Source organism: Ascaphus truei, chromosome 3 (genome assembly GCF_040206685.1).
Source record: "Ascaphus truei isolate aAscTru1 chromosome 3, aAscTru1.hap1, whole genome shotgun sequence".
In the NCBI taxonomy this organism is placed as follows: Eukaryota; Metazoa; Chordata; class Amphibia; order Anura; family Ascaphidae; genus Ascaphus; species Ascaphus truei.
The window spans coordinates 313,151,975-313,177,974 of record NC_134485.1 but is presented as its reverse complement, the minus strand read 5'-3'; the positions used below and the strand labels follow the sequence as shown (position 1 = coordinate 313,177,974).

Here is a 26,000-nt window from a genome sequence, read left to right as displayed (position 1 = left end):
TGGGCGATGTGTGCTCCTCCGCAGCAGACAGAATGACGCGATTGGAGGCGGGACTTTAAAAAAGTGTTTGTGATTGGCTGGCGAATTACACGTGACGCGTCTGCCGCTTGAAATAACTTCAGTTGTCCTTTTCAAGTGCAGCGGCGACAACGCTGTACTTCGCCGCTGGGTGTCGTTTTCCGTTTGAAAACTCCCACCCACCAAAGTGAAAGAGTGGCGAACGTGCTGCGCGTCGCAGCCTGTCTGAGCTCAGCCTTAGGCTGGGGGCCATAGAGGGGGTAGCAGGGCTGAGGCGCGCTGACGCTGAGGCTCGCCTGCTGAAATCTGCGCGATTTCATGCCCATGCTGGCGAGCCAGCGGGCGCGATCGGGAGGCGGGGGGAGACTGAGGGAGGCGGGGCAGTGACGTCGCTGGGCCAATCGCCCGCGACACACCAACGTCACGGCGCCGTGACGTTGACGCTGCTCCGCGCTGATTGGATGTTTTCAACCGACAGCGCTCTGAAAAACAGCTTGGCTGTCGGCTGAAAAATCCAGCGCCTCAGCACGCCTGCGGACGCTCGCGTGAGCCCCCTCTAAAGACATCCTCATGGAGGATGCAGGGGCTCAACGCGGAGCGTCCGCATGGCTCAGCGCGGCCTCCCCTGCTATGGACTCGGCCTTAGGCCTCGTTCAGGGTGCAGGCTTCGGAGGGAGGGCGTGCTACCGTGGGACACAAAGTATTCAAATTGAATACTGGTTGTCAGGGTAGCAGCTGCCCTGTCTCCGAAGCCCAGAGTTGACGCTGGCTACAGTTTCAATAAACGAAAAAATCGTTTTTTGAAGCTGCAGCAGCGTCACTGGGACCTCGGCAGCCAATGAAATCATTCTTGAGAATGATTTCATGACTGCAACTTGGATCCCTAACCTCACGTCTGTAGCCCCGCCCCTCCCCGCCTCCTCAACTCCTGAAAAAGTCTGCTGGGGATGAACACACATCGCCCAGCAGACTGCCGTCCTCCCTCCCGAACACCCTCCCTCCAACACCTGCCTCCGGCACCCTGAACGAGGCCTAAGGCTAAGGCCCCGCTCCCAGAGTCAGCGCGCCCGCACTGCAGACAGGCGGGGCGCTGACATACACAGACCGCGATATGCGGTCTGTAGGGAACGGGAGGTGGGCAGGAGTGGGAGGTTTGAGTGGGAGGGGGGTGTGGCTTGAGCGGAGGGACCCGCTACTCTCCCCCCCTCCCTCCCTCCACGGCTCGGGTAAGTAAAGCAACACACACACACAGACAGAGGCAGGCACTCGCACTCAGGCACACACATACACACACACACACACACACAGACAGAGACAGGCACTCACGCTACTGTCACTCCACACTCCTCCCCGCTCCCCGAAGCCTCTCCTCCTCCCGAAGCCTCCCCTCCCCATTGGCTCACAGCCACACCACGTGACGCGTCAACGCTAGGGAACACCATTCTCTTGTGTCCCATAGTGGCTGACGCGTCACAGCGTGTAGTGAGCTGTGCAGCCAGGGGGGACCGGGACCGGCTCCGCAGGATTCCCCTGCTGGTGGGGAACTCGCGTGTGGCTGCCCACGCCACCGAGCGCAGCGGGACCGAGGCCGAAGGCCTCGTTGAGGGTGCCAGAGACAGGAGTTGGAGGGAGGTTGGGAGGGAGGGCGGCAGTCTGCTGGGCGATGTGTGTTCATCCTCCCAGCAGACTTTTTCAGGAGTTGAGGAGGCGGGGAGGGGGCGGGGCTACAGACGTGAGGTTAGGGATCGAGGCTGCAGTCTTGAAATCATTCTCAAGAATGATTTCATTGGCTGCCGAGGTCCCAGTGACGCTGCTGCAGCTTCAAAAAACGATTTTTTTTGTTTATTGAAACTGTAGCCAGCGTCAACTCCGGCCTTACGAGACAGGGCAGCTGCTACCCTGACAACCAGTATTCAATTTGAATACTTTGTGTCCCACGGCAGCACGCACGGCAGCATGCCCTCCCTCCGAAGCCTGCACCCTGAACGAGGCCTTAGGCCTCGTTCAGGGTGCTGGCTTCAGAGGGAGGGCATGCTGCCGTGCGAGCTGCCGTCGGAAACAATGTATTCAAATTGAATTGGTGTTGTCAGGGTAGCAGCTGCCCTGTCTCCGAAGTACGGAGTTTACGCTGGCTACAGTTTCAATCACACCCAGGTTGTTTTTTGAAGCTGCAGCAGCGTCACTGGGAACTCGGCAGCCAATGAAATCATTCTTGAGAATGATTTCAAGACTGCAACTTGGATCCCTAACCTCACGTCTGTAGCCCCGCCCCCTCCCCGCCTCCTCAACTCCTGAAAAAGTCTGCTGGGAGGATGAACACACATCGCCCAGCAGACTACCGCCCGCCCTCCAACTCCTGCCTCTGGCACCCTGAACGAGGCCTGAAAAGTTGCTTTCTCAAGCTGCTTCCTCCTCCTAAATTTTGCGGTTGTTAAATATTTGCACGTTGAGGTTGCTCAGAGTTGAGCACAAATGGCAGTATGTGAAGGTCCTCCTGACTTTGCTCATTGACATTTTAATTGCTTTGGCGAATAGTTTTAAGCGTGCCAATATTTGGGGGGGGAGGCAAATTTCACCTGGTTTGCCAACTTCAACTGGGATTTTGCACATATCTTTTGGCAACAAAGATGTTAATTACATGAAACGAAAGCCTGCCAAAGCAATGTGGCATCTCCAGGGCTCGGTTAGTGAGCTGAAGGATTCCCATTAGTTACAGTAAGGAGTCTAATTATTATTATTATTATTATTATTATTATTACTGTTTCACTGTGAAAAGGGCCCCAAAGAAGACGAAGACTCCAGAGTCTGCATGTGCCCCTTTTAATTCTTGGGGGTTACGGTCATTTGGTGAGACTAATCCTTTAGCCCATGAAATAGTTTTGCTACTAAAGGGCTTATTCTACCTCCGACAAAGCGGATGAAAGTCCCTGTTGACTTCAGTGGGGAGTTTTGTGCGTGAGCTGGCAGACTGGTCACATTGGCTGCTATAGAATAAGCCCCTAAACTTTACATATTGGGTGTGGGATAGTGGGATTGGCTGTGGTGCTGGTAAGAGCCAATTGAAGACCGAGGAAAATGAGCCACAGCATTTATGGAGGGGGCTGCAGCAGGACAAGGCACCTCTGACACTGAAGGAGTTAATACATCATATTTGTGTAGGAGGGTGGTCCCTTGAGACAGTGTGCATGAGCGTTGATGTCACAGAGTAAGTTACACCCTGTCTCCCTGCATAAGGACTGAGCTAATGTATTCTTCTTGTGTAAAGCAGTGTACACAGCACTGTATTACAGGGAATTTTGCAGGCACAATGAGTCCCTGCCCCGACGAGTGTAGAATCTAATTGTGGGGGCTAGATACAGGGAGATAAAGTGACCTTGCCCAAGGTCACATGTAGCCGACACTGGGATTGGGACCTTGTTACCACTGAACTGAAATGTTCCTTCATTCCCAGCTAACATGAATGGAGTACGCAGTTTGCAGTCTGACCTTTCTGCAACATTTGTTTATGTAAAATTAGATAAATACCCAAATTAGTAAAACCCCAGTAATTTTGATGCCATCATTTGCCAAACAGACTCAGGTGAAAAGCAGTAAGTAACAGATATGAACAATTAATGTTATTCTAAGAATCATCTAAATCGTTGTTTCACATGATAGAATAATTTACGTTTACTAAGAGAGCTGATTACATTGAAAAGTTGTTAATAGTTAATAGTTAGGGTTTGTCAATTACATTGATATGTCCCTGTATGCACAAAGAAGGCAGCAAGTGTGGGATTTCTCTACTTTAATTGTCTTATGGCGATGTGAATCCTGACCCAGGAATGGGGCTCACATGGACGAACGTGACTCCGTTTCCTGTTACTCGCTTATTTGCCTTCTTTCTAGGCATGGGACATTTCATTCATTCTACTTTTCAGGGTGGGATAGATCTATATATAGTTCTGGTGGCACTCCACCGAGACGGGAATACTGCCCGGGTGCATTAACTGCAAAAGGATTAGGGATAAAGGAAGATGGTAGCAGGCACTCAAGCACTTGGTGGGAAAAGATTTATTATAATATGTGAAACATTTTTCATTATTATTTATTTTTCTCCAACAAGTGCTTGAGTGCCGGCCACTATCTTCCTTTATCCCTAATCCTTTTGCAGTTAATGCACCGGGCAGTATGCCAGTCTCAGTGGGGTGCCATCCTATATCTATCCTATCTATCCTTCCTTCAAAAATGTATGCTTCAGCCTTTTTATAAGTGGATATGATTTTATTTGGTTGTCAAGGACAGTATCTGGCACGCAACGCTTTAAGGAACTTTTAGGTTTTGTACTATGTTATTGTGTTTGTTTGAGCACGACAAGAAAGTGATATTCGGGTACCCTCGTGTGTATGTAATACTACCGTCAGACATTTGTTTGAGAGAGAAAGCGACCTATTTTACTAGATACCAGGATAATATTAATATAATTTATTATTCTTTTTTTGTGTCCATTTGCATGTCATTTTCCAGAATCCCTTGCTGCAGTGGGTGCACTGTATGATAGGTGATAATGGTGACGACAGGCAGGGTTGCAGACCTGTCTAAGGCCTCGGCCATGCTTACTGCTTGCTGGCTGAGGCGCGCTCCCGCTCAGCCCTGAGCCCCTACAGCTGCAATTAGAGCGGCTTTAGTAGGGGCTCACCTGCGCTTCCGCAAGCACGCGGAAGCGCAGGTCTTAGGGAATTTTAAAACTTCCCCGCTTGCCGGCGCAGGGCCGGTCACTTGAGCTGTTCGCCCAATGAGGGCGAACCAGCTCCGTGACGCCCCCGGCCCACCCCCTGACGTCACGCAGGGAAAGCACCTGCAAGGCCAGGGAAAGCACCCACTTTCCCTAAGCCTCAGCGCGCCTCAGCACGCCAGCGGGGAGCCTGGCCGGAGCCTAAGGCTGCGGCCAGGGTGGCTCTGAGCGTGCAGGTGCTCATGCGCGGCGGCGGCGCAAGCGGCAAATTCAAATATGCTTGCTTGGCAAGCAGCTAAGTGCCGCGCTCGCTCACGCTGGCCACACACATTGCCGCAATGTGTTTCATCGCAGCCAGCGTGAGTGCGCCGCTCGCTCAGCGCCACCCTGGACAAGGCCTAAGACATGTGAATGTCCTCACAAGTGATATTCTTTATTGGCTTTATGCTAACAGTGGAGTTTTTTTGTCGCCTTTTTCACCCACCATAACTTAATGTGTTATTTATCTATCTATCCCTTGAAATTTCCCCTCAAAGACATGGAGAGATACCTGTGCTCAAAACGGAGCACACCTGAGGCGCTTGGGAGATATGCTAATAGGATTTGCAAAGTATCTTGATTTTTTGAGCGAATGTCACTTTTTGACCCAAGCTGTGAAGAAACGCCATATTCGTTGCAAATTTGAATGTCTGTTAAAGAATCGTCCATCTCCACTGGGGAGAAGAAGAAAACCATGTCAATTATCTGAAGTGTGACCCACATTATTTCACATTATAGGCTAAAGCTGTAAAATTCCAGGCCTTCGTGAAATCCCTGCTCTCTGATTGGTTAAAATTCCGGTCATTATTCATTCAGTAATGCCCGGAATTTTTGCAGCTTGCAATGTGTTTATTTCCAGCCAATCAGCTTTCAGAACAGCTCTGAGACAGGGCAGGGGATTGGTCAGGAAGTAGCAACCAGGCAGTGGATCCTCCCGCTCCCTCCTTGAACAGAGCTGACAGATTCAGTTGAATTGGGGAGGGAGAGAGTGTTTGTGTAGCTGCAAAGTAAGTGTGTGTGTGTGTCTGTGTGTACACACAGAGGGGGCGGCAGCGTGTGGTTATAGATGGCTGCTGTGTAAGTGTATATAGAGGTGGTTTAATGTATTTACCATTTAATTTTAATAAAAAAAATCTATATAACTATACAAAGTGTCTATTATTGATGAAAAAAGCCTACATTTAGCCTAGAATAGTAATAATCCCCTCAGAACAGAGCATTACTGGCCAGTAACGCCCTGTTCTGAGGGGATTATTACTTAATTCTAAATTTGTCTTTTATTTGAGCTTTTGCAGTCTATTGTATAAATCAGTCCACTGTATAAATCAGTCCACTGAAAATGACAGCATGCAAACAGTAAGGCAATTATGATGAGAAAAAAATAGTCTGGTCAAAGTGAGCTAGTCGTCAACAGACTAGGGGTAATTCAATATACTGTAGTCCATAGAGGCCATTCAGCCAGTTTTAGGCCTGCTACCTGTATTGCCCTGATGCCATTTGTGTGGATTTAACTGTAAAGAAAATCTTTTATCCTAATTTAGACAAATGAGTTTCCCTACAGCAGGCCTGCACAACTCCAGTAATCGAGGGCCGCAAACAGGCCAGGTTTTCAGGATTTCCCTACTTCAGCACAGCTGGTTCAATTAGTGGTTCAGTCATACTGAGCCATTAATAGCGCCAGCTGTGCTGAAGTAGGGATATCCTGAAAACCTGCCCTGTTTGCAGCCCTCGAGGACTGGAGTTGTGCAGGCCTGCCCTACAGCTTATACATCAGTAACTTGTACTCCATGTCAGCATAAGTGTAGATCTTATTTTGCACTGTGTGCATCAGTTTGCTATTTAGGATGTGTAGATGGGAGTTGAGTGCACTAATGACTTACTTCTTACACACGACGGTGACACTGAAAAGGAAACGGATGTGAACTCGCATTACATTCGAGTCGGACACCAGTGAGTTTTAGCATCCACTGTCTCTCAGACTGCAATGGCATCTCATTGGTTAACGACAATACCTCTAACTTGTTATTTTCTTGGGCCAGAACCCCCAAATCTTGCTGATTTTGGTCCTCGGGGGTTGGTTTCTTTGTGGTAAAAGTGTGTGTGTGTGTGTGTGTGTGTGTGTGTGTGTGTATGTATATATGTGTGTACTCAGCTAAACCTATGGGGGTGCACATGGGAATAAAGGTTTGTTGCAAAGAGACAGAAAGGGATCCTGCTAGGATCATGCACTCCACCTAAGTGATCATTTCCCATTAACTGGTAAGAGGTGCACATGCACTTTTTTGTTTATGATAAGTAGCAACTTTAGGTGTGTTTGCCAGTTTAGCCAGGTGCTTACATACAGGTACTGTCTTAAGCCTGGGACATAGTGAATTAATGCGGGCGGAGGCGCGCTGAGGCTCAGGGAAAGCGGTGCTTTCCCTGGCCTTACATAGCGCACCGTCCGTGGGCGTGTCGGGGGCGGGCCAGTGACGTCACGGAGCTGGTTCGCCCTCATTGGGCGAACCGCTCACGTGACCGGCCCTGCGCTCCGGTGAGCGCCAAATTTGAAACCTCCGTGAGACACGCGCTTCCCCAAGCGTGCGGACGCGTGCGCGAGCCCCTGATAAAGCCGCTCTCATTGCGGCTGCAGGGGCTCAGTGCCGAGCAGCAGCGCGCCTCAGCACGGTGCGCTGACCATGCCCGAGGCCTTACAGTCATGAGCTACAAATATTCATGGTATGATTATTTTACCTACCGAGATCACCAACATAGTTAGTACTAGGAGTCTGGATTTTCTTTCTTTCTTTTGTTTCATTATGTAAATAAATATTCTCTTCTTAGTGGAGGTGGCAAACACCACATTTTGCCAGTTAATATATTTGTGTGCAGCCACATGCTACAAATTGAAACCATAATGACTGTGCTTTAAAACCCGTTTCCTTGACTCTTGTAATGAAGAAGCCTTTTCCAGCAGAAGCTGTGCAGTTGGATCAGAACTAGATACAGTGCACATATTGGAGCAGTTTATCTGACAACATCTGTATCTACCATAATATCAAGGTGCAAATACTTCCCAAAAAATTAGATACTGAAAATGTAAAATGTGTGCCCCAGATTCAGCAAACAGCATTAACCCCTACAGCGTCACAGGGGCAGAAACTTTGCTGACCTATCTTCCACAGAAGGGATAAATAAAGGGAAATAAACGCTGTTAAACAGAATAGAAACATACATTTATTTTCCGGCGTATGTTGTACTAGCATATTTGTTCTTTTTTGAGGAAATGACTCGAGTAAAAGAAGTCACAAAAGCGGTGGTTTTCAATAAGGGTGCGTGTTGCAAAAAAACTGACAATGTATTCCTGACACTGAGGTCCACAGGGCCTTCATTTTCATGTCATCCAGGCGATTGCGGGTGTAGCAATAGACTGCATCGTGCTGCGAGCATAGGGCCGGTCTTTATATGGTGTCTTGGCAGTGGCACACCCCCATGAGGACACAAGTGGGATAAACTTACCCATGGAAAATCTCTCTCTGCATTATTACCATGAACCTTTAACTCCTTACTACTGCACTGGGGAAACAAACAAAGTATTGAAGCTCCTCTCTCCCCACTGCTTGGTCAGTTTTCCAGCAGCCACACTCACATTGGATATTGTGTGTCTGTTTATATCTGGTCACCCCGTGCCATCTCCCCGTGTGTGTGTGTGTTCCTCTTGTCAGTCATAGGGGTGCTTTGATGCAGGGTAAAAGCTTCAAACATGAGGAATGGTTTGCTCTGCATATAGCGCTTCTAATCTATGTATGCTGTGTAGATGGGGGGAAAAAGTCTGATTTTTAGTGTTTTCTGTTTGATCTCACAGTGGATAAGCAGTTATCTGTCGCTGTCCCAAAGAATGTTTTCCAGGCAGAGTGGTGTACTGAGAATATACCCAAGCGCCCTTCAGTGAAGGTAGGAAAGCATGACCTGGGGGGTGATGGGAAAAGCTTGCATGCTACCCAGCCTAGTGACAATATTGCACTATTTGGTGTCTTTACTTCTTTTCCATGTCCTGATGTGATTTGCGCACCTGTTTCTTCTTCGAATGCTACCCAGCCTGTATTCTAAGCATGTTGCAGATATTCCCTGGAGATATGTGCGGATATGTCTGGGATGAAACCCTGAAAACCTAGGAGGAAAGATATCTGTTGTTAGTCTGTTTTGTTGGAAGGGTCAGATTGTCTGAAGGTTGTTTTTATGCATGTACTCGGATCGCATGCGTACGCTGTGAGATCCAACGATTTTAAAACTACACTCAATTTTTGTGATGAGAAATACATTTCTATACAAATAGGCTAACCGCCGAGTAAAACACATACAATATTTTTTATTAAAAGTGTGTGTTTATACAGACTACTACAAAAGACTGGTATCTCACACCGGCGAGACTGAAGCAGATTTCCCCAGAGCTCTGCTGGAGAGCGAGTGGGCAGGTCGGCGATATGGCCCACATTTAGTGGACATGCCCAGCAGTTAGGAAATATTGGAAAGTAGTTTAGGGGATAACCATTGAGACAACAGGTCTGGAGATCCCACTAAATCCTCTGACTTATGTTCTGGCCAAACCAGTTGAGGAGGCGAGCCACACGGTCCAACGATTAATATCGCCTCTTCTCACCGCCGCTAGATGCATAATAGCAGCTGCTTGGAAAAGCTTATTACCCCCTCAAGAGCAAGGGTAATATATTGAATTAACGAGGCTATGATAATGGAGCAGCTAACTGCATTTTTGAAACACTGAAGGGACAAATCTAATAAAATATGGGAACTATGGCTGAATACCCACAACTAAGATTCAATGATGACCGAGTCTTGGGCAAGGGCCCAAATGGCTACATATATAAGTGATTTATATAAAGGCTTAGAGTTAGTGGTTGGTACCTACCACATACCCCCCATATATTTTATTTTAACCTGTATAAAATATTCTGCCTAAACTCAAATTTCGGTCTACATTTTGTCTATAAGGGATATCATGTTACCCATATGTAAGAACTATATATGTATCCTGTTAAAAACCCTAATAAAAACCATTCGTACACACAAAAAAAAAGTGTGCATGTCATAATGAGCTAGTACATATTTAACTTGAACATTTATGTGCAAATAAATAGATACGTTTAGATTTATTTTAATTTGTGTTGCTTTACTTAAGGTCCTCAAGGGCCACCAACAGACCAGTTTTTATGGAGGTCCCTGCTTCAGCACAGGTGGCTGTCTTTGACTGAGCCACTGATTGAGCCACCTGTGCTGAAGCAGGGATATCCATAAAAGCTGGCCTGTTGGTGGCCCTTGAGGATGGAGTTTGGGACCCCTGACTTAAACGATCTGCTTGTTAGGTTATCACATTTACTCTGTGGTTCTTGAGGTATGTTTTTTCACTCATATATTTAAAACACACATTTCTGGTACTACTGGTGTAGAAGAGTGCACATCAAATGGTTGAGCCGACAAGAAGTGGATGCTGGGACAGCACCTGAGGCACCAAGGGATCTCTTGACCAGGGCCTCAGCAATAGTAACAAAGAATAGACAACACATGCTGCCTTTGATAGGAATTCCTTGCACGTTGATGAACTAATGGTGTGCTGGGTCTTTGGGGTATATTTGGTAAAGTGTACCATCGTATTTGTGGGAATTTCAATTGGCTGTTGCAGGTTGACGCCATCTTTATTGCATCACCATTCGCACCCTTCAGTGCCTCGAGCAGAAACACCACCAGACACAGACGTGAAATTAAAAAAACAGTGGTTATAACAAATACAAACCAGTGCCTCAAAGTCCAATCAATGCAAATATAAGGTAATATGAAAACTTTATTACAGAAGTCCAATCTGGAACATCCGGATCCACAAAGAAGTTTCCTCGGGACATGTGGAATTAAACACAAGGGACAATCGGTGTGTACTGCTGCATAATCAACATAACAACTAAGACGGGACAAGACTAAGGCCGCGGGCTTGGTCAGCGCTTAGACGCTGAGCCGTGCTCACGGTCGGCAGTGAGCCCCTGCAGCCGCAATGAGAGCGGCTTTAGCAGGGGCTCGTGCACGCTTCCGCAAGCGCGCGGAAGCGTAGCCGACATTCATTTTCTAGTTTGAGCGCTCACGGGAGCGCAGGGCCGGTCACGTGAGCGGTTCGCCCAATGAGGACGAACCAGCTCCGTGACGTCATTGGCCCGCCCCCCCACACGCCCCCGGACGGCGCGCAAACTAAGGCCAGGGAAAGCACCCGCTTTCCCTCAGACTAAGCGCGCCTCCGCACGGCTGGAGTCACCATGGACTCAGTCTTACACACTAACAAACAATTAACAATCAAAAAACTGCTACAATAAACAGTTAAGCTAATTTATTAAAATATGAAAGAGACAAGGTCTGTCTAAAAATACATTAGTTGCGCCGCGCTGCTTGTCCGGTTTACAAAAACAAGAATCCCACTCACAACAAGATAGGAGTTAAATAGGCACATCCAAACAGTGGCAGATGACTCCCAATGGCTCCTCCGCTGCAGGGGAACGCCTGTGTACACGTCTGTCGCCTACACAGACATTCCCCTGCAGCGGAGGAGCCACTGTTTGGATGTGCCTATTTAACTCCTAACTCCTAGCAGTGTTCAGCGGTACCCGGGTACTGGAGTGCCCGGGGAGATAAAAGTGCACCGGGGTAGTGCTACTCCCTTCACTTTCGGATGGGCCCTGACATTGGGGGAATGACGACGACGTCCCCCCGCCTGCTCTCCTGCGTTCTGCGCCCCCCTCCTTATCTCGCGCAGCGTCAAATGACGCCGCTGGGTCATGTCACCCACAGTATCATTTGACGCGTGTGGCGTCATGTCGCATGACCCGGTGGCGTCACGTCACATGACTCCGCTGCGTCATTTGACGCCGGCAGAGTCGAGGTAAGTTTTAGAGTTGCAGAGGCCCCACACGATCCCTCGGCATTTCATTGAAATGCCTCGGAAGAGCGCGGGGCCTCTGCAACAGCCTGCGCCCCCAGAGAAATCCAGCGGCTCCGACTTTGCGCACTGCTGGTCTAGGGTATCGTGGGGTTTGGGAAATGTAAGCGGATTGCCACTCTGGAACTTTGGAGCTCCCTGCATAGCACGAGTGGCGAGCTGCAGGCATTGGTTTGTTCTTTGTCCTGTGATGTTTTTGAGGTGCAGTCACACAGCTTGCATCACTTTTGCTCATGAGTCATGGTCAGAGGATTGCATAAATCATTTAACGGAGAGCCCCGTCCATCTCTGTTTGTGCAACAAGGTATTTTTGGTGCAAGGGGAAAGGCACGGGGAAGAAACCTAGCTGCAGAGCGCAAGCTTTTTAAAACATTTGCTGACGGAGACACTTTGGAAGTATAGGTTAAATGCATAGTATTGTTATTTATTCCCTAAGATTAAAAAAGTACTACATTAAACGTACAGTGTAGGTTTGAATTATCCCAGAAATCACTGTGCATCAAAATTGATTAAACAACAAAAAAAAAAGCGCATTATAGGATATATACGTTGTTGTTGTTATTGTTTTTTATCAGGAATTCTGTGTGTGGTTATTCATCACAAGGCAGTTTGTATTGTGGCTGCAAGGAAATGGAAGCAGGAAGGAGCAAAAGTAACTTTTTGTCAGGGGATCAGTTAATGACCTGTAACTGGCATGAGTCATTTTGAGTCCAATACATACGATGTTTTCTCTGCATCCTTGGAGGAGCATGTGTGCAACTGGCGTCCTTTTTATATTGAGGTTTAATGTATTTGTGCCTTGACATCTGTACATGGGCAGAGGTATGTGTGCCCTGTGGTTTCTGTACAGTAGGGGCCAGACTTTTTTGTGCCCTGATGTCTCAATGTGGTGGCAGAGGTATGTGTGCCCTGATGTGGTGGAGGCAGACGTACGTATGTGTGCGTTGAGTTTTTTGTATTGAAGAGATGGATGTGTTGTGTCCGGTTGACTGTACACAGTGGAGACAGAGGTATGTGTACCGTGTGATGTATCTGGACATTGGGTGTAGAGGTAACTTTTTTATTTTAAAGTCCTCTCTCTTATCTTCATGTTCGTTCCCTTCCCCCCTCTCATATTAGCTGCTAATCTCTTTCCTTCACATTTGAAAGATCCTCTTTGACTCTCTTGTGGTTTTCTTGGCCTGCTTCTTTCGCTCCCCATGGTTTCCTGCCCTTCAGTGACAGGCCCGTTATAACCACTCCCTAAATTCGTGTGTGTGTGACACCGCTGTGATAACTCTGGGTGTTGTTTAATTAATCTGCAATAGTGCCAATCGGGATACTATAGCATGGAAATTCCCATTGAGTTTATTAGTAGATTCCATGCAATAGCGCCCCGATCGGCACTATTCCAGTTTAATGAGTAACCCCCTGTTTGTATAAGAGCAGCTTGCTTGGCTCTGTGCTATCAGTGTGTCAGTAGAGGATGGCTGGTTGAGGAGCAGGTGCACTGCAGGCTCATCTGTTTGTCTGGGTGGGGGAAGAAAGATATTGTTGATCTGTTAAATGAGCAATTATGCGTTCCTGTAACCGCCCCCATTTTTACTGCCCGCAGTGTGCACACATGAAGTGTTGCCAGTAACCGCTTTTACTTTTTTTCTATGCACGGACGTCCGTGCATGTACCTGTTTTGACATATACTTAGAGCAGAACAATATGAGATCTGACGGTGTATATACTGTATACCAGGGCTCTTCCACTTGCGTCCCTTGGACAGCTTTAGGGTGGCTTCCCCTACTCCATTTAATTGTAGTTGCCTTCATAACTTGGTGCCATTTTTTTTACATTGACCATCTTCTGTAAGTTAAGGTAATGTAAATATATAGAGGTTATAAACACGGGCACCATGTTAGAACAATGTGTAAGGCTTTAAATGCATCCAAAGCGACATTACAATACTGTCGTGGCCCTTTTTGAATGTTTTTCTGATCTGGCTCTTCCTGTTGAAGAGCTAACATCGTCGGTCCAATAAAAGGTATCATACTATCTAATATATATAATTTTTTTATATATACACACACACGGGACGTGGCTACAATGTATTTTTTTATTTTTTTTGTTTCATGAAAGTTGATATTACAAGTATTTAAAAAGTTTTTTATGGTGCTAACCATTACTTTTCGTGTACAGACAGTCCTCGGTTATCCGACACAATGCATTACTCAAAATGGCGTTGGATAGCGAAACACGTTTTCCCATAGGAACACTGTTTAAATGAGAGGTTCCGTTCCTGGAGGCATTTTTAACACTAAAATACACCAAATATTTTACGCAGGTTGTAAGATATGCAGCACACTCACACAGTATATACACTATATAATTTATGTGTGTGTGTGTGTACACATATATACATACATACATCTTTGCAGAGCGTTGGATAAGCTGTTTTGGCATTGTAAAAATGAACATAGGTATGCATTGCATAGTGTTGGATAAGCCATTCGTTGTAAAATGAGGACTGCCTGTATAGGGGTTGGGAATATGTCTGCTGAGTGAATGAATGTTGAGTGAGGCTTAAAAGCGCACTCCTGGGGAACATGATGTTTGTCTTGTTAGTAATAGGTATGAAGGCGGGCATCTCCCGAGCTGAACACCATTGATCATTGACATACCTGGGGAGGAGGTGCCGGTATCTCTGCGCAGTTTGTCACATGGGCCACAAGGCATGACACCATGGAATTGGTTTGCAGGACATTTAAAGCAGCCATATTGATAGCCCTGTCTGGGCAGCTTCCGCCCCCCTAACCCTCCTTCCATGGTAAGTATCTCAGGAAGCAGGGAGTCCCCAGGAGCTGAAATGAATGCGGTTCTGCTCCAGAGACCACCGGCTTCAATACTATAAAAAAAACATGTGTCCCCAAGATTGCCCCTTCAAGTCACTAGTCTCTCTGAGGGCATCAGAGACTAGATTATGTAAAAGGGGAACTCCATCAACAGACAGAAGCTAGTGCATGCAGCAGGGACGTTTGTGGTGAGCTTTATTCTGCAACATCTATGTCTGACTTCTGTTGTAACTGTAAAGTAACTTTTAGGATCAAAGTTGAGTTAAAGGCAGATTATGATGGCGTTTGCTCTACACTGGTAGAATACACTTGTTTTACATTTAAACCCTTGCATAATATTGTATTTTAGTGCTTTTAAAATGACCTTAAAGTGACACTGAATGAGGATGTATGAAAATCCACTTGTTATGATCTATTTGTTTCCATTTTTTTGAACGACAAAATAGAACAATTTCAAAGCAATTCAGTCGATGCATTTTTTTTCTGCAATGTAGGCCCATGGGGAGGGCTCATATTGTACGACCCACTGCAATTCCCAATGTGCATTGTGCAACCAACAAGACCCTTCTGTGTAAAAGTTGTATGTCCTGATTTTCCATGCTGGTTTTTGTATTGAAACGTTGAACTTGCTGAAATGAAAATCAAGCATTTGGCTCGTGTGCAAGAGACATCGCTGTTTGTGTGAACCACCTATGCTTCATACCATTGTTTTTTATTTTGCTTCTATATTACAATCGAAATAGTTACCGCAATAAGTTTTAGTCCATGGAGCTCAGTCTTGTTTTTTTTCGATGCCTAAGGCCGCGCTTCTACTATAAGCGCGTGCGACGGCGGCAATACATTTGTTTTGCCGCGACGTTGCGTCGCCAGCACTGTAATTGCAGCCTAAGGTGCAGGGGAGACTGTGACTTTGTGAGCCGGAGATGGTGCTGTGACTCCGACATGCATCTTAACCACAAGGTCACTCCTCTTCCCTTTTTTTTATTAACTCCTTTACTGCTGGGGTGTTTCTGCTGTTTGTAAAGGGGTTCAAATCATAACAGGTTTTTTTTTTTTGTTTTTGTTTTTAGGAGATATGTTATAAAAATGCAAGCAACGCACTGAAGATCGGCTTATAAATATAATGTATTTTAAACAATACACAGTGAATAGAATGGCTTTCAGGAAAATACCTGAACGTAATATTTGTGTTTTACTGTTGTTTCTCCAAATTGTTTTTCATTATTGCGTTCAAGTATTTTCCTGACCGCCATTCTGTCCACTGTGAATTGTTTTAAATACATATATTGATGTACTGATCCCCCGTGCGCTGCTTGTATTGTTTTCTGTCTCTTTAAGGGAGACCACCTCCGGGAGGTCTCTCCAGGAGCTTCTTGGGGTGCTCTGAACAAGGGGGAAAGGGTCCGTTATTAGGGTTCACCTGTGGGAGAGCGTGGTTCACCACATTTTCTATATATCTATGCTAAATCACGAGAGGGCATGATGGGAGTTTTAAAGAACAGCTGATTGGATCTCGGGAGAGCTGATGTCCTTTTTTAAAAGAAGTAGTTGTACCTTAGACCAAGGTGACCTTGTGGCAGTGAAATGGTTAATGTGTTTAAGTCCAATCAATATTTTTATATCCGTTTATTAACCGCTTGCTGTTTTCATTGTGATGCAATCTTTACCCAAGCATTTTATCTACCAATTACCAATTTGTCTTGCTTCGGCGGTGGAGCCGCCTTGTCTACAGACATGCCCCCCACTTCTTTGCTTAGTTCTCTCTTTAGGCCAATAGTCGCACAGCTAAAAGCTGAGAACAATAAAGTATTTGATTTAAAATAACAATTTCAGAGTATCCACTGAAGCGAAGAATTCACAGAACACACAAATCCGTAACATTTTCATTAGAACTTAGATTGTGAGCTCTTCGGGGCAGGGACTCCTTTTCCTAATGTTACTTTTATGTCTGAAGCACTTGTTCTCATTGTGTGTTATATTATTGTGTCACGTGTGTTACTGCTGTGAAGCGCTGTATAAATCTATACATACATTATTTCCATTATGACAGTAATAGCATCTTTTTAATAACACAGTTGTGCTGGGCAGCGTATAGAGTGACTTAAAAATAACAACCCTACCCCTGGTTTTAATTTTTTTTTTTTTTTTACATTTATTAACATATCCTCCAACATTTCACAGCGGAAAATAGGTACACGTGCGTTTCTTAGAACCTCACACCCATTATGTATACCCCCACACCCCTCGTATAGATCTACACGTGTACCTTACACCCCTCTTGTATAGCCCCCAACCCCTATAATAGCCCACATAACTTGGCCTTTTCCTGCACTTTATACGGAACCGCCTTGCAACTGCAGGCTGAGCCTGCTGACGGGACGCAGGCGGAGGGGAACCCGCAGGCATAGGAACCTTGGAGGGTCCAGAGACGGAGCCTGTTTCCCGCTGCTGCTTCCTATTGAATTCCCAATCGGAATCTTCTGTGCTGCTGATTGGCAGGCCACGTAGCGAGGGGGAGCTGCCAGCCTATTGGCGCCTCCAAAGATTGTGATTTGGCTAGTGGTTGGAGAGTGCAGCAGTACAAGCAGGTACATTGTTTGGGGTCAAGTACAGAGCCTACTAAAACAGTACTGTATGAGCCAAACAAGTGTAGTTGGAGGGATCTAACCATTTGGGACAAAAGCTCTCTGACCTATATTTTAGAAAGATTTAGGTTCTACAAATTGAAATAGACAGGATTTCTAAAATCTGCTTTTCATAAAAAAATAAAGTGGAATATAAACATCCATCAACCTGGTCATTAAATAAACTGCTTGTTATTACAGGTATCCTGAAATACTTAACCTATGGAAGCAGGTTTAGGCTGATTATTAATGTTGTCAGTTTTGCTCTCGAATCTGATCCATGCTCCGCGTTGCTGGACAGACCGGTTCCTGTGGCCTCCAACAACGAGCAGAAGCTCATAACTCTCACATTTGTAGCCACCAGATGCGGTATTTCAGCTTCATGGAAACAACCAGCTTCAAACCTTTCAACGATCAAAATAAAATATGGCAAGTTTTATGCCTTTTGCTAAATTAACCAGTTATCTCAATTGTTCCAAAAATGTACTAAGGTCTGGGACCCCTGGTGAAGATATACAGTGTATGAGGGCCCAGTTTTGACAAAATAATACTTGTCAATTGAAACAGTATCTTGATGATTTCTATGGGACACCTTATACCATTATATATTCACTCCCTTAATACTGGAAACACATAAGGACCTGTCTGTTTTTTGTTTTCTATATTATTTATTTTCCCATCCAATTTTGTATTTCATTTGATTCCTTTACCGTACTACACCCCACCCCACCCGCCTTTTTATTCTGTACCCCTAATCATTTTGTTGATAAATAAAACGTCTAATAATAATTTAGAAAAGCATACTCTGGGTGTAGAAAAAAGGCACGGTTATCCGGGGCCCTCTAGTATCATCACATTTTGACCACTGGGGTTGGAATTTCTTTAACCCCTTCAGAGCCCTATAGACATACAGCGTACGCAATGAAGGGTGGCATCCCGGATGCCCTTTTGACGTGCCCTGTACGTCACCTCGGTTTTTGTAGGGGGCAATCGCAATCAGACCGCCAACAAAGCGGGAAGGGAGGTCTTTTTCCCCGTCCGTTAACGTCACCGGACGGAGGAAGTGACTGTGTGGGCGTTTTAGGAGAGCGGTCACATGATCGCTTTTTCCCCGGAGAGGGTGTGACTGCAGCGGTGTCAGAACCCTCCGGCACCGCACAGTGTTTAAGTGGCACTGCCGCTTTAAATCTCTCTTTCCCTGCCACACCAGGTACTCGACACTCCTGGTTCTTACACTTGACTCCCATTCGCTTGCTCCAAGGAACGCCTGCACTTTGCTCTCTCCGTGGTTAAGGTGGGGCAGGGCGTTCCTCTTCCCATCCTGCACTGTGCGTGTGTGTGTGTTGTCTTACCTGCACATTTGCATGTTTGACCTAGCAGGATAATTGGGCCTGAAGCAGCATGGGCGTGCCCTTCCTCACAAACACTCTGCTTCATGTATGACTCAGAAAGCTGAAGCAAAGATACCACTTCCCCTAATCTGCCGTAGCCATTTTAAACACTGCTGGCTTTTTCTTTCTTTTTTATTTTTTTTGTTACAGCCTGACTTACGGGGCCCGTGCGCAGACTGAAGCTGAAGAAGGCAAGGTAAACATGTACCCTTTATCACACTGTTTCTAGGTGGTATTCCAGGATCTACCTGGAGGTGGGATGTGGCTGATATGTACCATCCATGTTACATGTCACATGTCTCTCTGCATCTAAAGCCTCCTCCAGTTTTGTTGAATCGAGCATATTCTTGGCACCTGGTTCTGATTTTCAGAACGGGTGCAGCTAGTTCAGGGTCTGGGGAAGGGAGATTTGTAAAGCTCAGCCTGGCCTTTAAACCAGCATCCACATTAAACGGGTAATCTTCTGCTGTCTGTATGCTCTAAGGTTTGGGTCTGACCATTGTATTATACAGAAAGGGGGCTGGATCAGTGGACCTTCATAAGTGGCTTGCATTGCAAAGCAACGGTCTTGCGTCGGTGATGGTGGAACGTGTGAAAATTCAGCCTGCAAATTCTCTGCAGTGCCTTCAACACCATTTGATTTGCGGTCGAATCTTCGCCCTTCGGATTTGGCAGTTAAAAATGTCGGCAAATGCATTTAGCCGACCGTCGGAATCGCTGCACCCTCTCTGCGAATATTTGTACATTCGCCACCCTGGCCATACCCAAGAACACAATGGCTTAAGCCGGAGGCTGCAGCCCTAATTATACTCCGAAATAAATATGAAATGAGTTTGCCATAGTACAGACATTTGCACATTCGTGTGGCGTGCCGTGCGCAAAGCATTCGCTCCAGCGCAATGTTTGTAATTAAAATGAGATTGAGCCGGGGATATCCGTGCCTGCGGCGAAGGGGAATGTCTGCGGATAGTTTGTCCATCTCAAGCCCAAGTGCCTTGGTCCGTGCAGCAGGGCTTCTTTTCCAAGCAGCTCCCGTTAGAATCCGTGCTCCGTAGTTGCTGTCATGATGTAGTTCCATGACTCCGAGTTACAAAAGGGGAGATGACAAACTTTCCCAGATCTCCAATACAAATTTGCAAAGAAAATCGAATTTCTGGTAATATTCCCGTGTTGTGTTTCTATGCCACAGACAACTTTTCATTAAAAAGCCCTTCCAGGTTCTCTCTGTAAAGGGCATATATATGAGCCTCTTCAGCGGTGAATGCACAAGTCTTTTGCTACTTGGCTGCACGGCAGCGTTTATAGAGGATTGTGCAGAATTAAATGGGTCAGCATCTAAGCAACAGGATCTAGTACAAGGGCTGCATAAGCAGCCTTCGAGCCCACAAAAGAGCCACACATTACCCTTACCGTTCACTGAGGCAGTGGAACACATGGGGTGGGGGGGAGAGATTGACATGTGAGGGGGGGATATACAGTAGGAGGGAATGGGGGAAGAGTGATATAGAAGGGAAGTGGGGGAGAGGGGAAGTGGGTGACATGGATGGGGGAAAAGAATGCTGTGGGACGAATGCTGTTCCCCTCCCCCCCCCACCCCCCCTGCATTGTGGAGGGTGTTGCAGCCATGGGTAGGAGCACCCCAACCCTCTCCGGTCAGCTACCTACCTAATGCCGGTGCGATCATTAACTTTGTCCCTGATTTACCCCTTGGAACTAGTGTTGAGCACGGGGGAGGAGAGGGACACTATTCATGAGCACACTGTCATACAACAGCTGACCAGTGGGAGCTGGGAGAAGCTCATCGTGTGTGTGTGTGTGTGTGTGTGTGTGTGTGTGTGTGTGTGTGTGTGTGTGTGTTTCTAGGTGTCGGGGAGAGAGGGCAATAGTTGGGGGCTGCAGGTGAAGCCGCCACTCTTATCAATGATCCAAGCTATTTGACAGCACTTTTAAATCGTATTAAAATAGCTGTGCATCTTTGCTGTGCTCTGATAACCGTTGATTAATGTTTCTGCACTGAAGTGACAAATGCTATAGAGCTACATGTAATAATTCAGAGAATACAGCAGACACACATGTATGCATCGCTTAAAATGAAATGTAGCATATATGCCATTTTGACACAGCGTAAGGATCTGCTTTATCGTAATGGCTGCGTCATTTGCAACAGAAAAAGCTTTAGGGTACTTTTTTATGGAGCAATAATACAAGGAATTGGAGGTGTAGTGGGGTGGGTTTGTTTTGTTCCCTTATTCTTTCTTGTGTTGCTCTGTTTGTGTTGTTCGGTGTGTGTTAGTGTTAACACAGATGTTTGAAACCTTTTGTGCAAGTTGCCTAAACCTATGATAAATATGACGGGCGGGGAACGGTGTGGCTGCCCGGCTGCCCGGCTGCCTGCAATCATTTTGTTAACCGTTGTCTGCCACACACAGCCCAAAGTTTTGCTAAATGCACAAGTCGAAGTATATTGGAAAATATAAAGTTGTTGTATTTGAAAGCAGAAAAACCCAATGCTTCTAGAAAAAAAAAACAAAAGATTTAAAAAACAAGTAGCTACATAAAGCAAGACATGCGATTTGAACTGAAAGGTTTGCTAGAGAAGCTTCAGGTAATTGCATTTATATATATGTGTGTGTGTGTGTGTGTGTGTGTGTGTGTGTGCGCGCACGCACACTGTATTTTATACTATATGTGTAGATCTGTATCCATAATTCTTATGTTTTACTACGTTCAGGTTTTGTTTGAACTCCTTTATCAAGGATATGGGTTAATAACGAAGCAGGCAAACTATCAAACACACCCTCCCCCACCGCCGCAACAAAAACGACAATTTCTGTGAAACCCTTCTACTTCCTTTTTTCAGTAGTTTTACCTTAAGCAATGTTTTTAGTGTAACTATCAGTACATGGAAAAACCCACCTGACCTAGCCACAAGAAAACCTAGATACTGTGTAACTATGTAACCTGATGTTCTCTCTCTTCTGAATCTCATGCTCCCCCCCCCCCCTTCCTCACTCTCTCTCTTCCTTCCTCCCTCCACTATCACTCAATCTGCACCCTCAATCCCCCCCTCTTCACTCCTATTCCTTCCCCCCCCATACCCATACAACCCTCCCAACACAATTACCCCCAATACAAACCATTACTACCCTCCAGATACACACACCACTTCTACCCCCAACCCCAGATACAAACACCACTTCTACCCCCAACCCCAGATACACACACCACTTCTACCCCCAACCCCAGATACAAACACCACCACTAAATATAATTACTGCCACCCCACCCCCAACCACAATTACCACTTCCCTCTGGTCACCAGTTTGGCTCTGCCTGCCTCTTCCCACACCATCCTCTCTTGCCGGCGCGCTGGAAGCTGGGCCGGACTTCCGGGTGCACCCAGCTTCCGGCCCGCACTGGCGGGTTAAGAGAAGGTGGCGTGGGAAGGTGTATCTGAGGACAGCCATGAGCCTGGTCCCGGCTCTTCCCCCTCTGCCACTTGTCGGTGGCCCTGACCCCAGGCGTGCACCGCAGGGCTGGCTTTAGGTTAGATGGGCGCGGTCCTTGCGCGCATCCCCAATTGCTTGGTTTCCTGTTTGACCGCGCCTATCAATCTACCCTAAAGCCGGCCCTGGACTCAGCGCCTGCTAAAGCCCCTGAGTTTGTATTGCTCTTTTCCTTTGCTGGTAAAGGGTTTGATGAGAGCTGAGCACTGCACACCTTCTTCCCTTCATCGTCACATGCAGCACGTCAGAGACCAGAATACATCGTGCTCATGTTTAATTGTACTGTATCGCTGTAGTCATACAATTGCTGCAAGTCCATTAGAAAGTGTATCATATTTGGTATAGCTATTATGACCGTATATCGCGTGTCTAGACAGAATTAAATATGCAAAGTGAGCATTGTAAGAGAATCTAGCCATGCTACATACAGTACATATTCAGGGTGGACACAAACTCTAAAAACTTAAGAGCCAGCTTGAATTTTTAGAAGCCAAACTTTATTTTTAATTTTTCTGGAGTGGTGAGGGCAGTTGCATATTCTGGCGCCCACCTCCCTCCCTCCCCACCCCCCATAGGGGACCCCCTCCTGCAGTGTCGCGTCATCATGTCGACCCAGCGTCAAATGATGTGTTGCCATGACAATGCGGGGTGTTGAGACATCACTATGGTAGGGAGGGCCACTCCCAAGCCTGCGGGCTGCAAAAATGTAAATTCACCACTGCCTACCCTGCCCCATACTCGGGCACTGCAACGAACGGACACAGCGCGCCTAATTAGTCTCGGATGGTGCATTAGTGAAGTAGGATCTGATACGCTGCTGCCGGTCGCTGTGCTGACTGACTGGTCAAACCACCACTCAAAAAAAAAAAAAAAGGCTCTGGGTTTTAGATTTTAGGCACCTGACATCCAGTCGCCCTGAGATTTTTTCCATCCCTGTGCGTGCTACAGAGGCGAATGTTTGTGAACCCTAATGATTATTACAGAAATTCCATAGTTTCTCCAATATATAACCTTCTTGAATCAAAATCGGTCTTTTCTTAAATATCCAATAGGGTTTATGTTGACATGGAATTGGTCTTTTGAAACAAAATGATGTATGAATTAGACAATGATTAAGATACAGGCTTTGTGCAAAAGTAAGTGAAACCCTGGTTTTATCAACTAAATTAAAGGGGATAATTAGAATCAGGTGTTTAAATAATCAGGTAGATCTTCAAGTGTGAGTTTGGGAGAACCCAACCTATATAAAGATCAGAAACCATACAGGTGTGTGGAAACACGTCATGCCATGGTCAAAAGAAATCTCTGAGGACCTCAGAATAGCAGTTATTGACGCTCATCAGTCTAGAAAGGGTTACAAAACAATTTCTAAGGATTTGGGGCTCCACCAATCCATGGTCAAACAAATAGTCTTCAAATGGAGAAAGTTGAAGACCACAGTCACTCTACGCAGGAGCGGTCTTCCTACCAAAATCTCTCCAAGAACAAACTGGCAAATCATCCAGGAAGCCACAAAGAACCCCAGAGTAACAGCCAAGGATCTGCAGGCCGCTCTCGCCTTGGCTAATGTGAGTGTCCAAGACTCCACTATCAGAAAAGGACTGCACAGGAATGTTCAGAATGAGATGCTGATCCCTGGCGTGAGATGTGATTTTATAGACTTCTTTTTCGCAAGTGGATAACAGGGCAGATTGCAAGCTCCCTAGGTCAGGGATTCTTGTGGCCATGCTGTTCTTTCATGTCTGTTTCCAGTACAAATGTCTAATAATTATTAGTAACACTAAATATCACAACAATTATTAGTAACACTAGATATCACAGCTGTACACATTTTCACATGCAGGTAGTCCATTTACGTTTTTGCTGTCTACTATGCACACCATGCTTTTTAATAGTGGTCAGGGAGAAAGAAAATCTTTCCTGAGACTGCATCTTTGCAATCATTGCTGCAGTATGCACGCAAAGCCCTATTTTAAAACCAGTATGTATTGTAAATCACTTGGTGTTTTTTTTTTTTTTTAAAGTTATGATTTTGGGCCTCTAGCCCCTGTTCAATATACGTTGAAGCCGCTTCCGCTCTGCCAGTGACGGTTTTGGTCCCATTCATTTGAATAGAGTTGATGTCCTCCATCAATGGGACGTGTAACACGGGCCTATAAATCTGCAAAGCTAAAATCTCTTGGGTGGGCCCAAACATAACACATAGTAGGAGTAGATGTTGCATGTCTGAGTGCTTCCACTTTCCTGCCACTCCAATATATGTTGGCTCTGAGTGTAAGGCCGAGCTCATAGTTCGGGAGTTGCGTGCAGGCGAAGTAGCGTGTTGACGCTGCAGTGTTGTGAGAAGACAAATGTTATTGTCTTTTTCAGGCGGCTGCCGCGTCGCGTGAGCAGTTCCGCCAATCACGGTGTATCAGCTCTGTGATGCAAGCCCATGCGCTGCCCTCCCCCTCCATCGCCTGAAACACTGAGCGCAGATCGCTTGTGCTACAGCCGCGCGGCACAGTCGGAGCTCGCACTCTCGCAAGCAAGCGGAGTGTATGAGCTCCGCGTAATGGAGCTCCCCGACCAGCTCAGCTCTCACGCACCTCTGCCCCCTCCTGCTCCATCTCCTCTGTAAACAGAGCGGCAGTAACTGCGCTTTCAATCACAGACGTGACTGTGCCCAGCACAGGCGCCCCCGGGATCACTGACTGACTGAAAGATGCATGTGGCTGGGAGAGGGAAGAGCAGGAGTGTCTGTGTGAGAGGGTGTCGCGCACGCACACACCGAGTTACCAGCCTCTCTTCCCTCCCTCTCTCCCTGGCGCTTAACAAAACACTGGCTCCTAAGTAATTTATATATTTGTCCACCCCCTGCGTTTTCTTCTTGTAGGCCAGAAATAGGTTCAAAAGAGCCTTGTACTCCGCATTGTGACGCCGGGTTCTCCTGCGCTGAACCTGTTATCACTGGTAAACAGATGCATTCTAACAAATTCCAGGCCAGCTTTTCTTCCTCTCTTACTGTGTTATTGTACCAGAGTTGTTAACAGACGAGCAATAAGTATGACAATCCCAGACTGAATACTGTTGGCAGGTATGTTGGAATACTCCTAATTTTTCCTGGTTGTTTCAGGTGATGTAAGAGAACAGCTCCATTGAATCCAAAGGGCAAAGCGCAAACATTCCAGGAGAATGATAAAGCAAACAAACTGTGTGTGTGTGTGTGTGTGTGTGTGTGTGTGTGTGTGTGTGTGTGTGTGTGTGTGTGTGTGTGTGTGTGTTATTCTCTGGTCAGGGCGCTGGGTCAAGTAGCCAGCCCACTTGGAACAGGTTGCTTAGAGCTGCAGCACTCTCAACCTTGGTACTTATTGATGGGAGTATGGAGTGAGTTGGGGTATTAAAAATTGAAGATCACGACCGACCATTCCAGTATTATTATTTAGTGGGAAATACCATAACGGATCCCTGAGATAATTTCTGAGTTGAAGAAAGTAACCATGTTTCCGATACTAAAATGGACATACTAATCTACATTGCTTATCGTGTTGTATAATATACAGAGCAGATCTATATAAAAACACCATATTACTGTGTAGTTTGTTTTCATGGTCAAGGAAAGCAATTGGAAGCTTATTAAGTATACACATTCAATTGTAAATCATTCTTCTTACCTCAATGAGAGGAAATGGCAGCCATATCCCCCGGTCAGGAAAATGTTAATGTCGGCTAAAAACTCCCGGCTGAATTATAAGGCGCGAAAAGGCATGAATACCGTTTGCGTCGGCAATATTTGCTTTTCTGATACTTTAAGCCCACTCCCACGCTGACCAGGGTAACACAACTTTCCATTTACTCAAGTTTAAAACCTATATTTCGTGGGTGACCAAGTCCAGTCCTCAAGGGCCACCAACAAGTCAGGTTTTCAGGATAT

General features: G+C 46.2%; 1 protein-coding gene across 3 annotated transcripts in view; it reads left to right on the top strand.

Annotated features, from left to right (window-relative positions):
- The first annotated feature begins 8,598 nt into the window (after window positions 1-8,598).
- The window catches only part of ELF1 (E74 like ETS transcription factor 1), a 123,018-nt gene continuing 105,616 nt past the window's right edge, over window positions 8,599-26,000 (top strand). For 2 of the 3 annotated variants that reach the window (XM_075591060.1, XM_075591057.1), the window contains exon 1: window positions 8,599-8,704. The gene's annotated coding sequence lies outside the window, so the exon portion shown is untranslated. Of the gene's footprint in view, window positions 8,705-18,731; window positions 18,778-26,000 lie in introns of all 3 variants that reach the window. The other variant, XM_075591058.1, reaches the window with a different exon arrangement.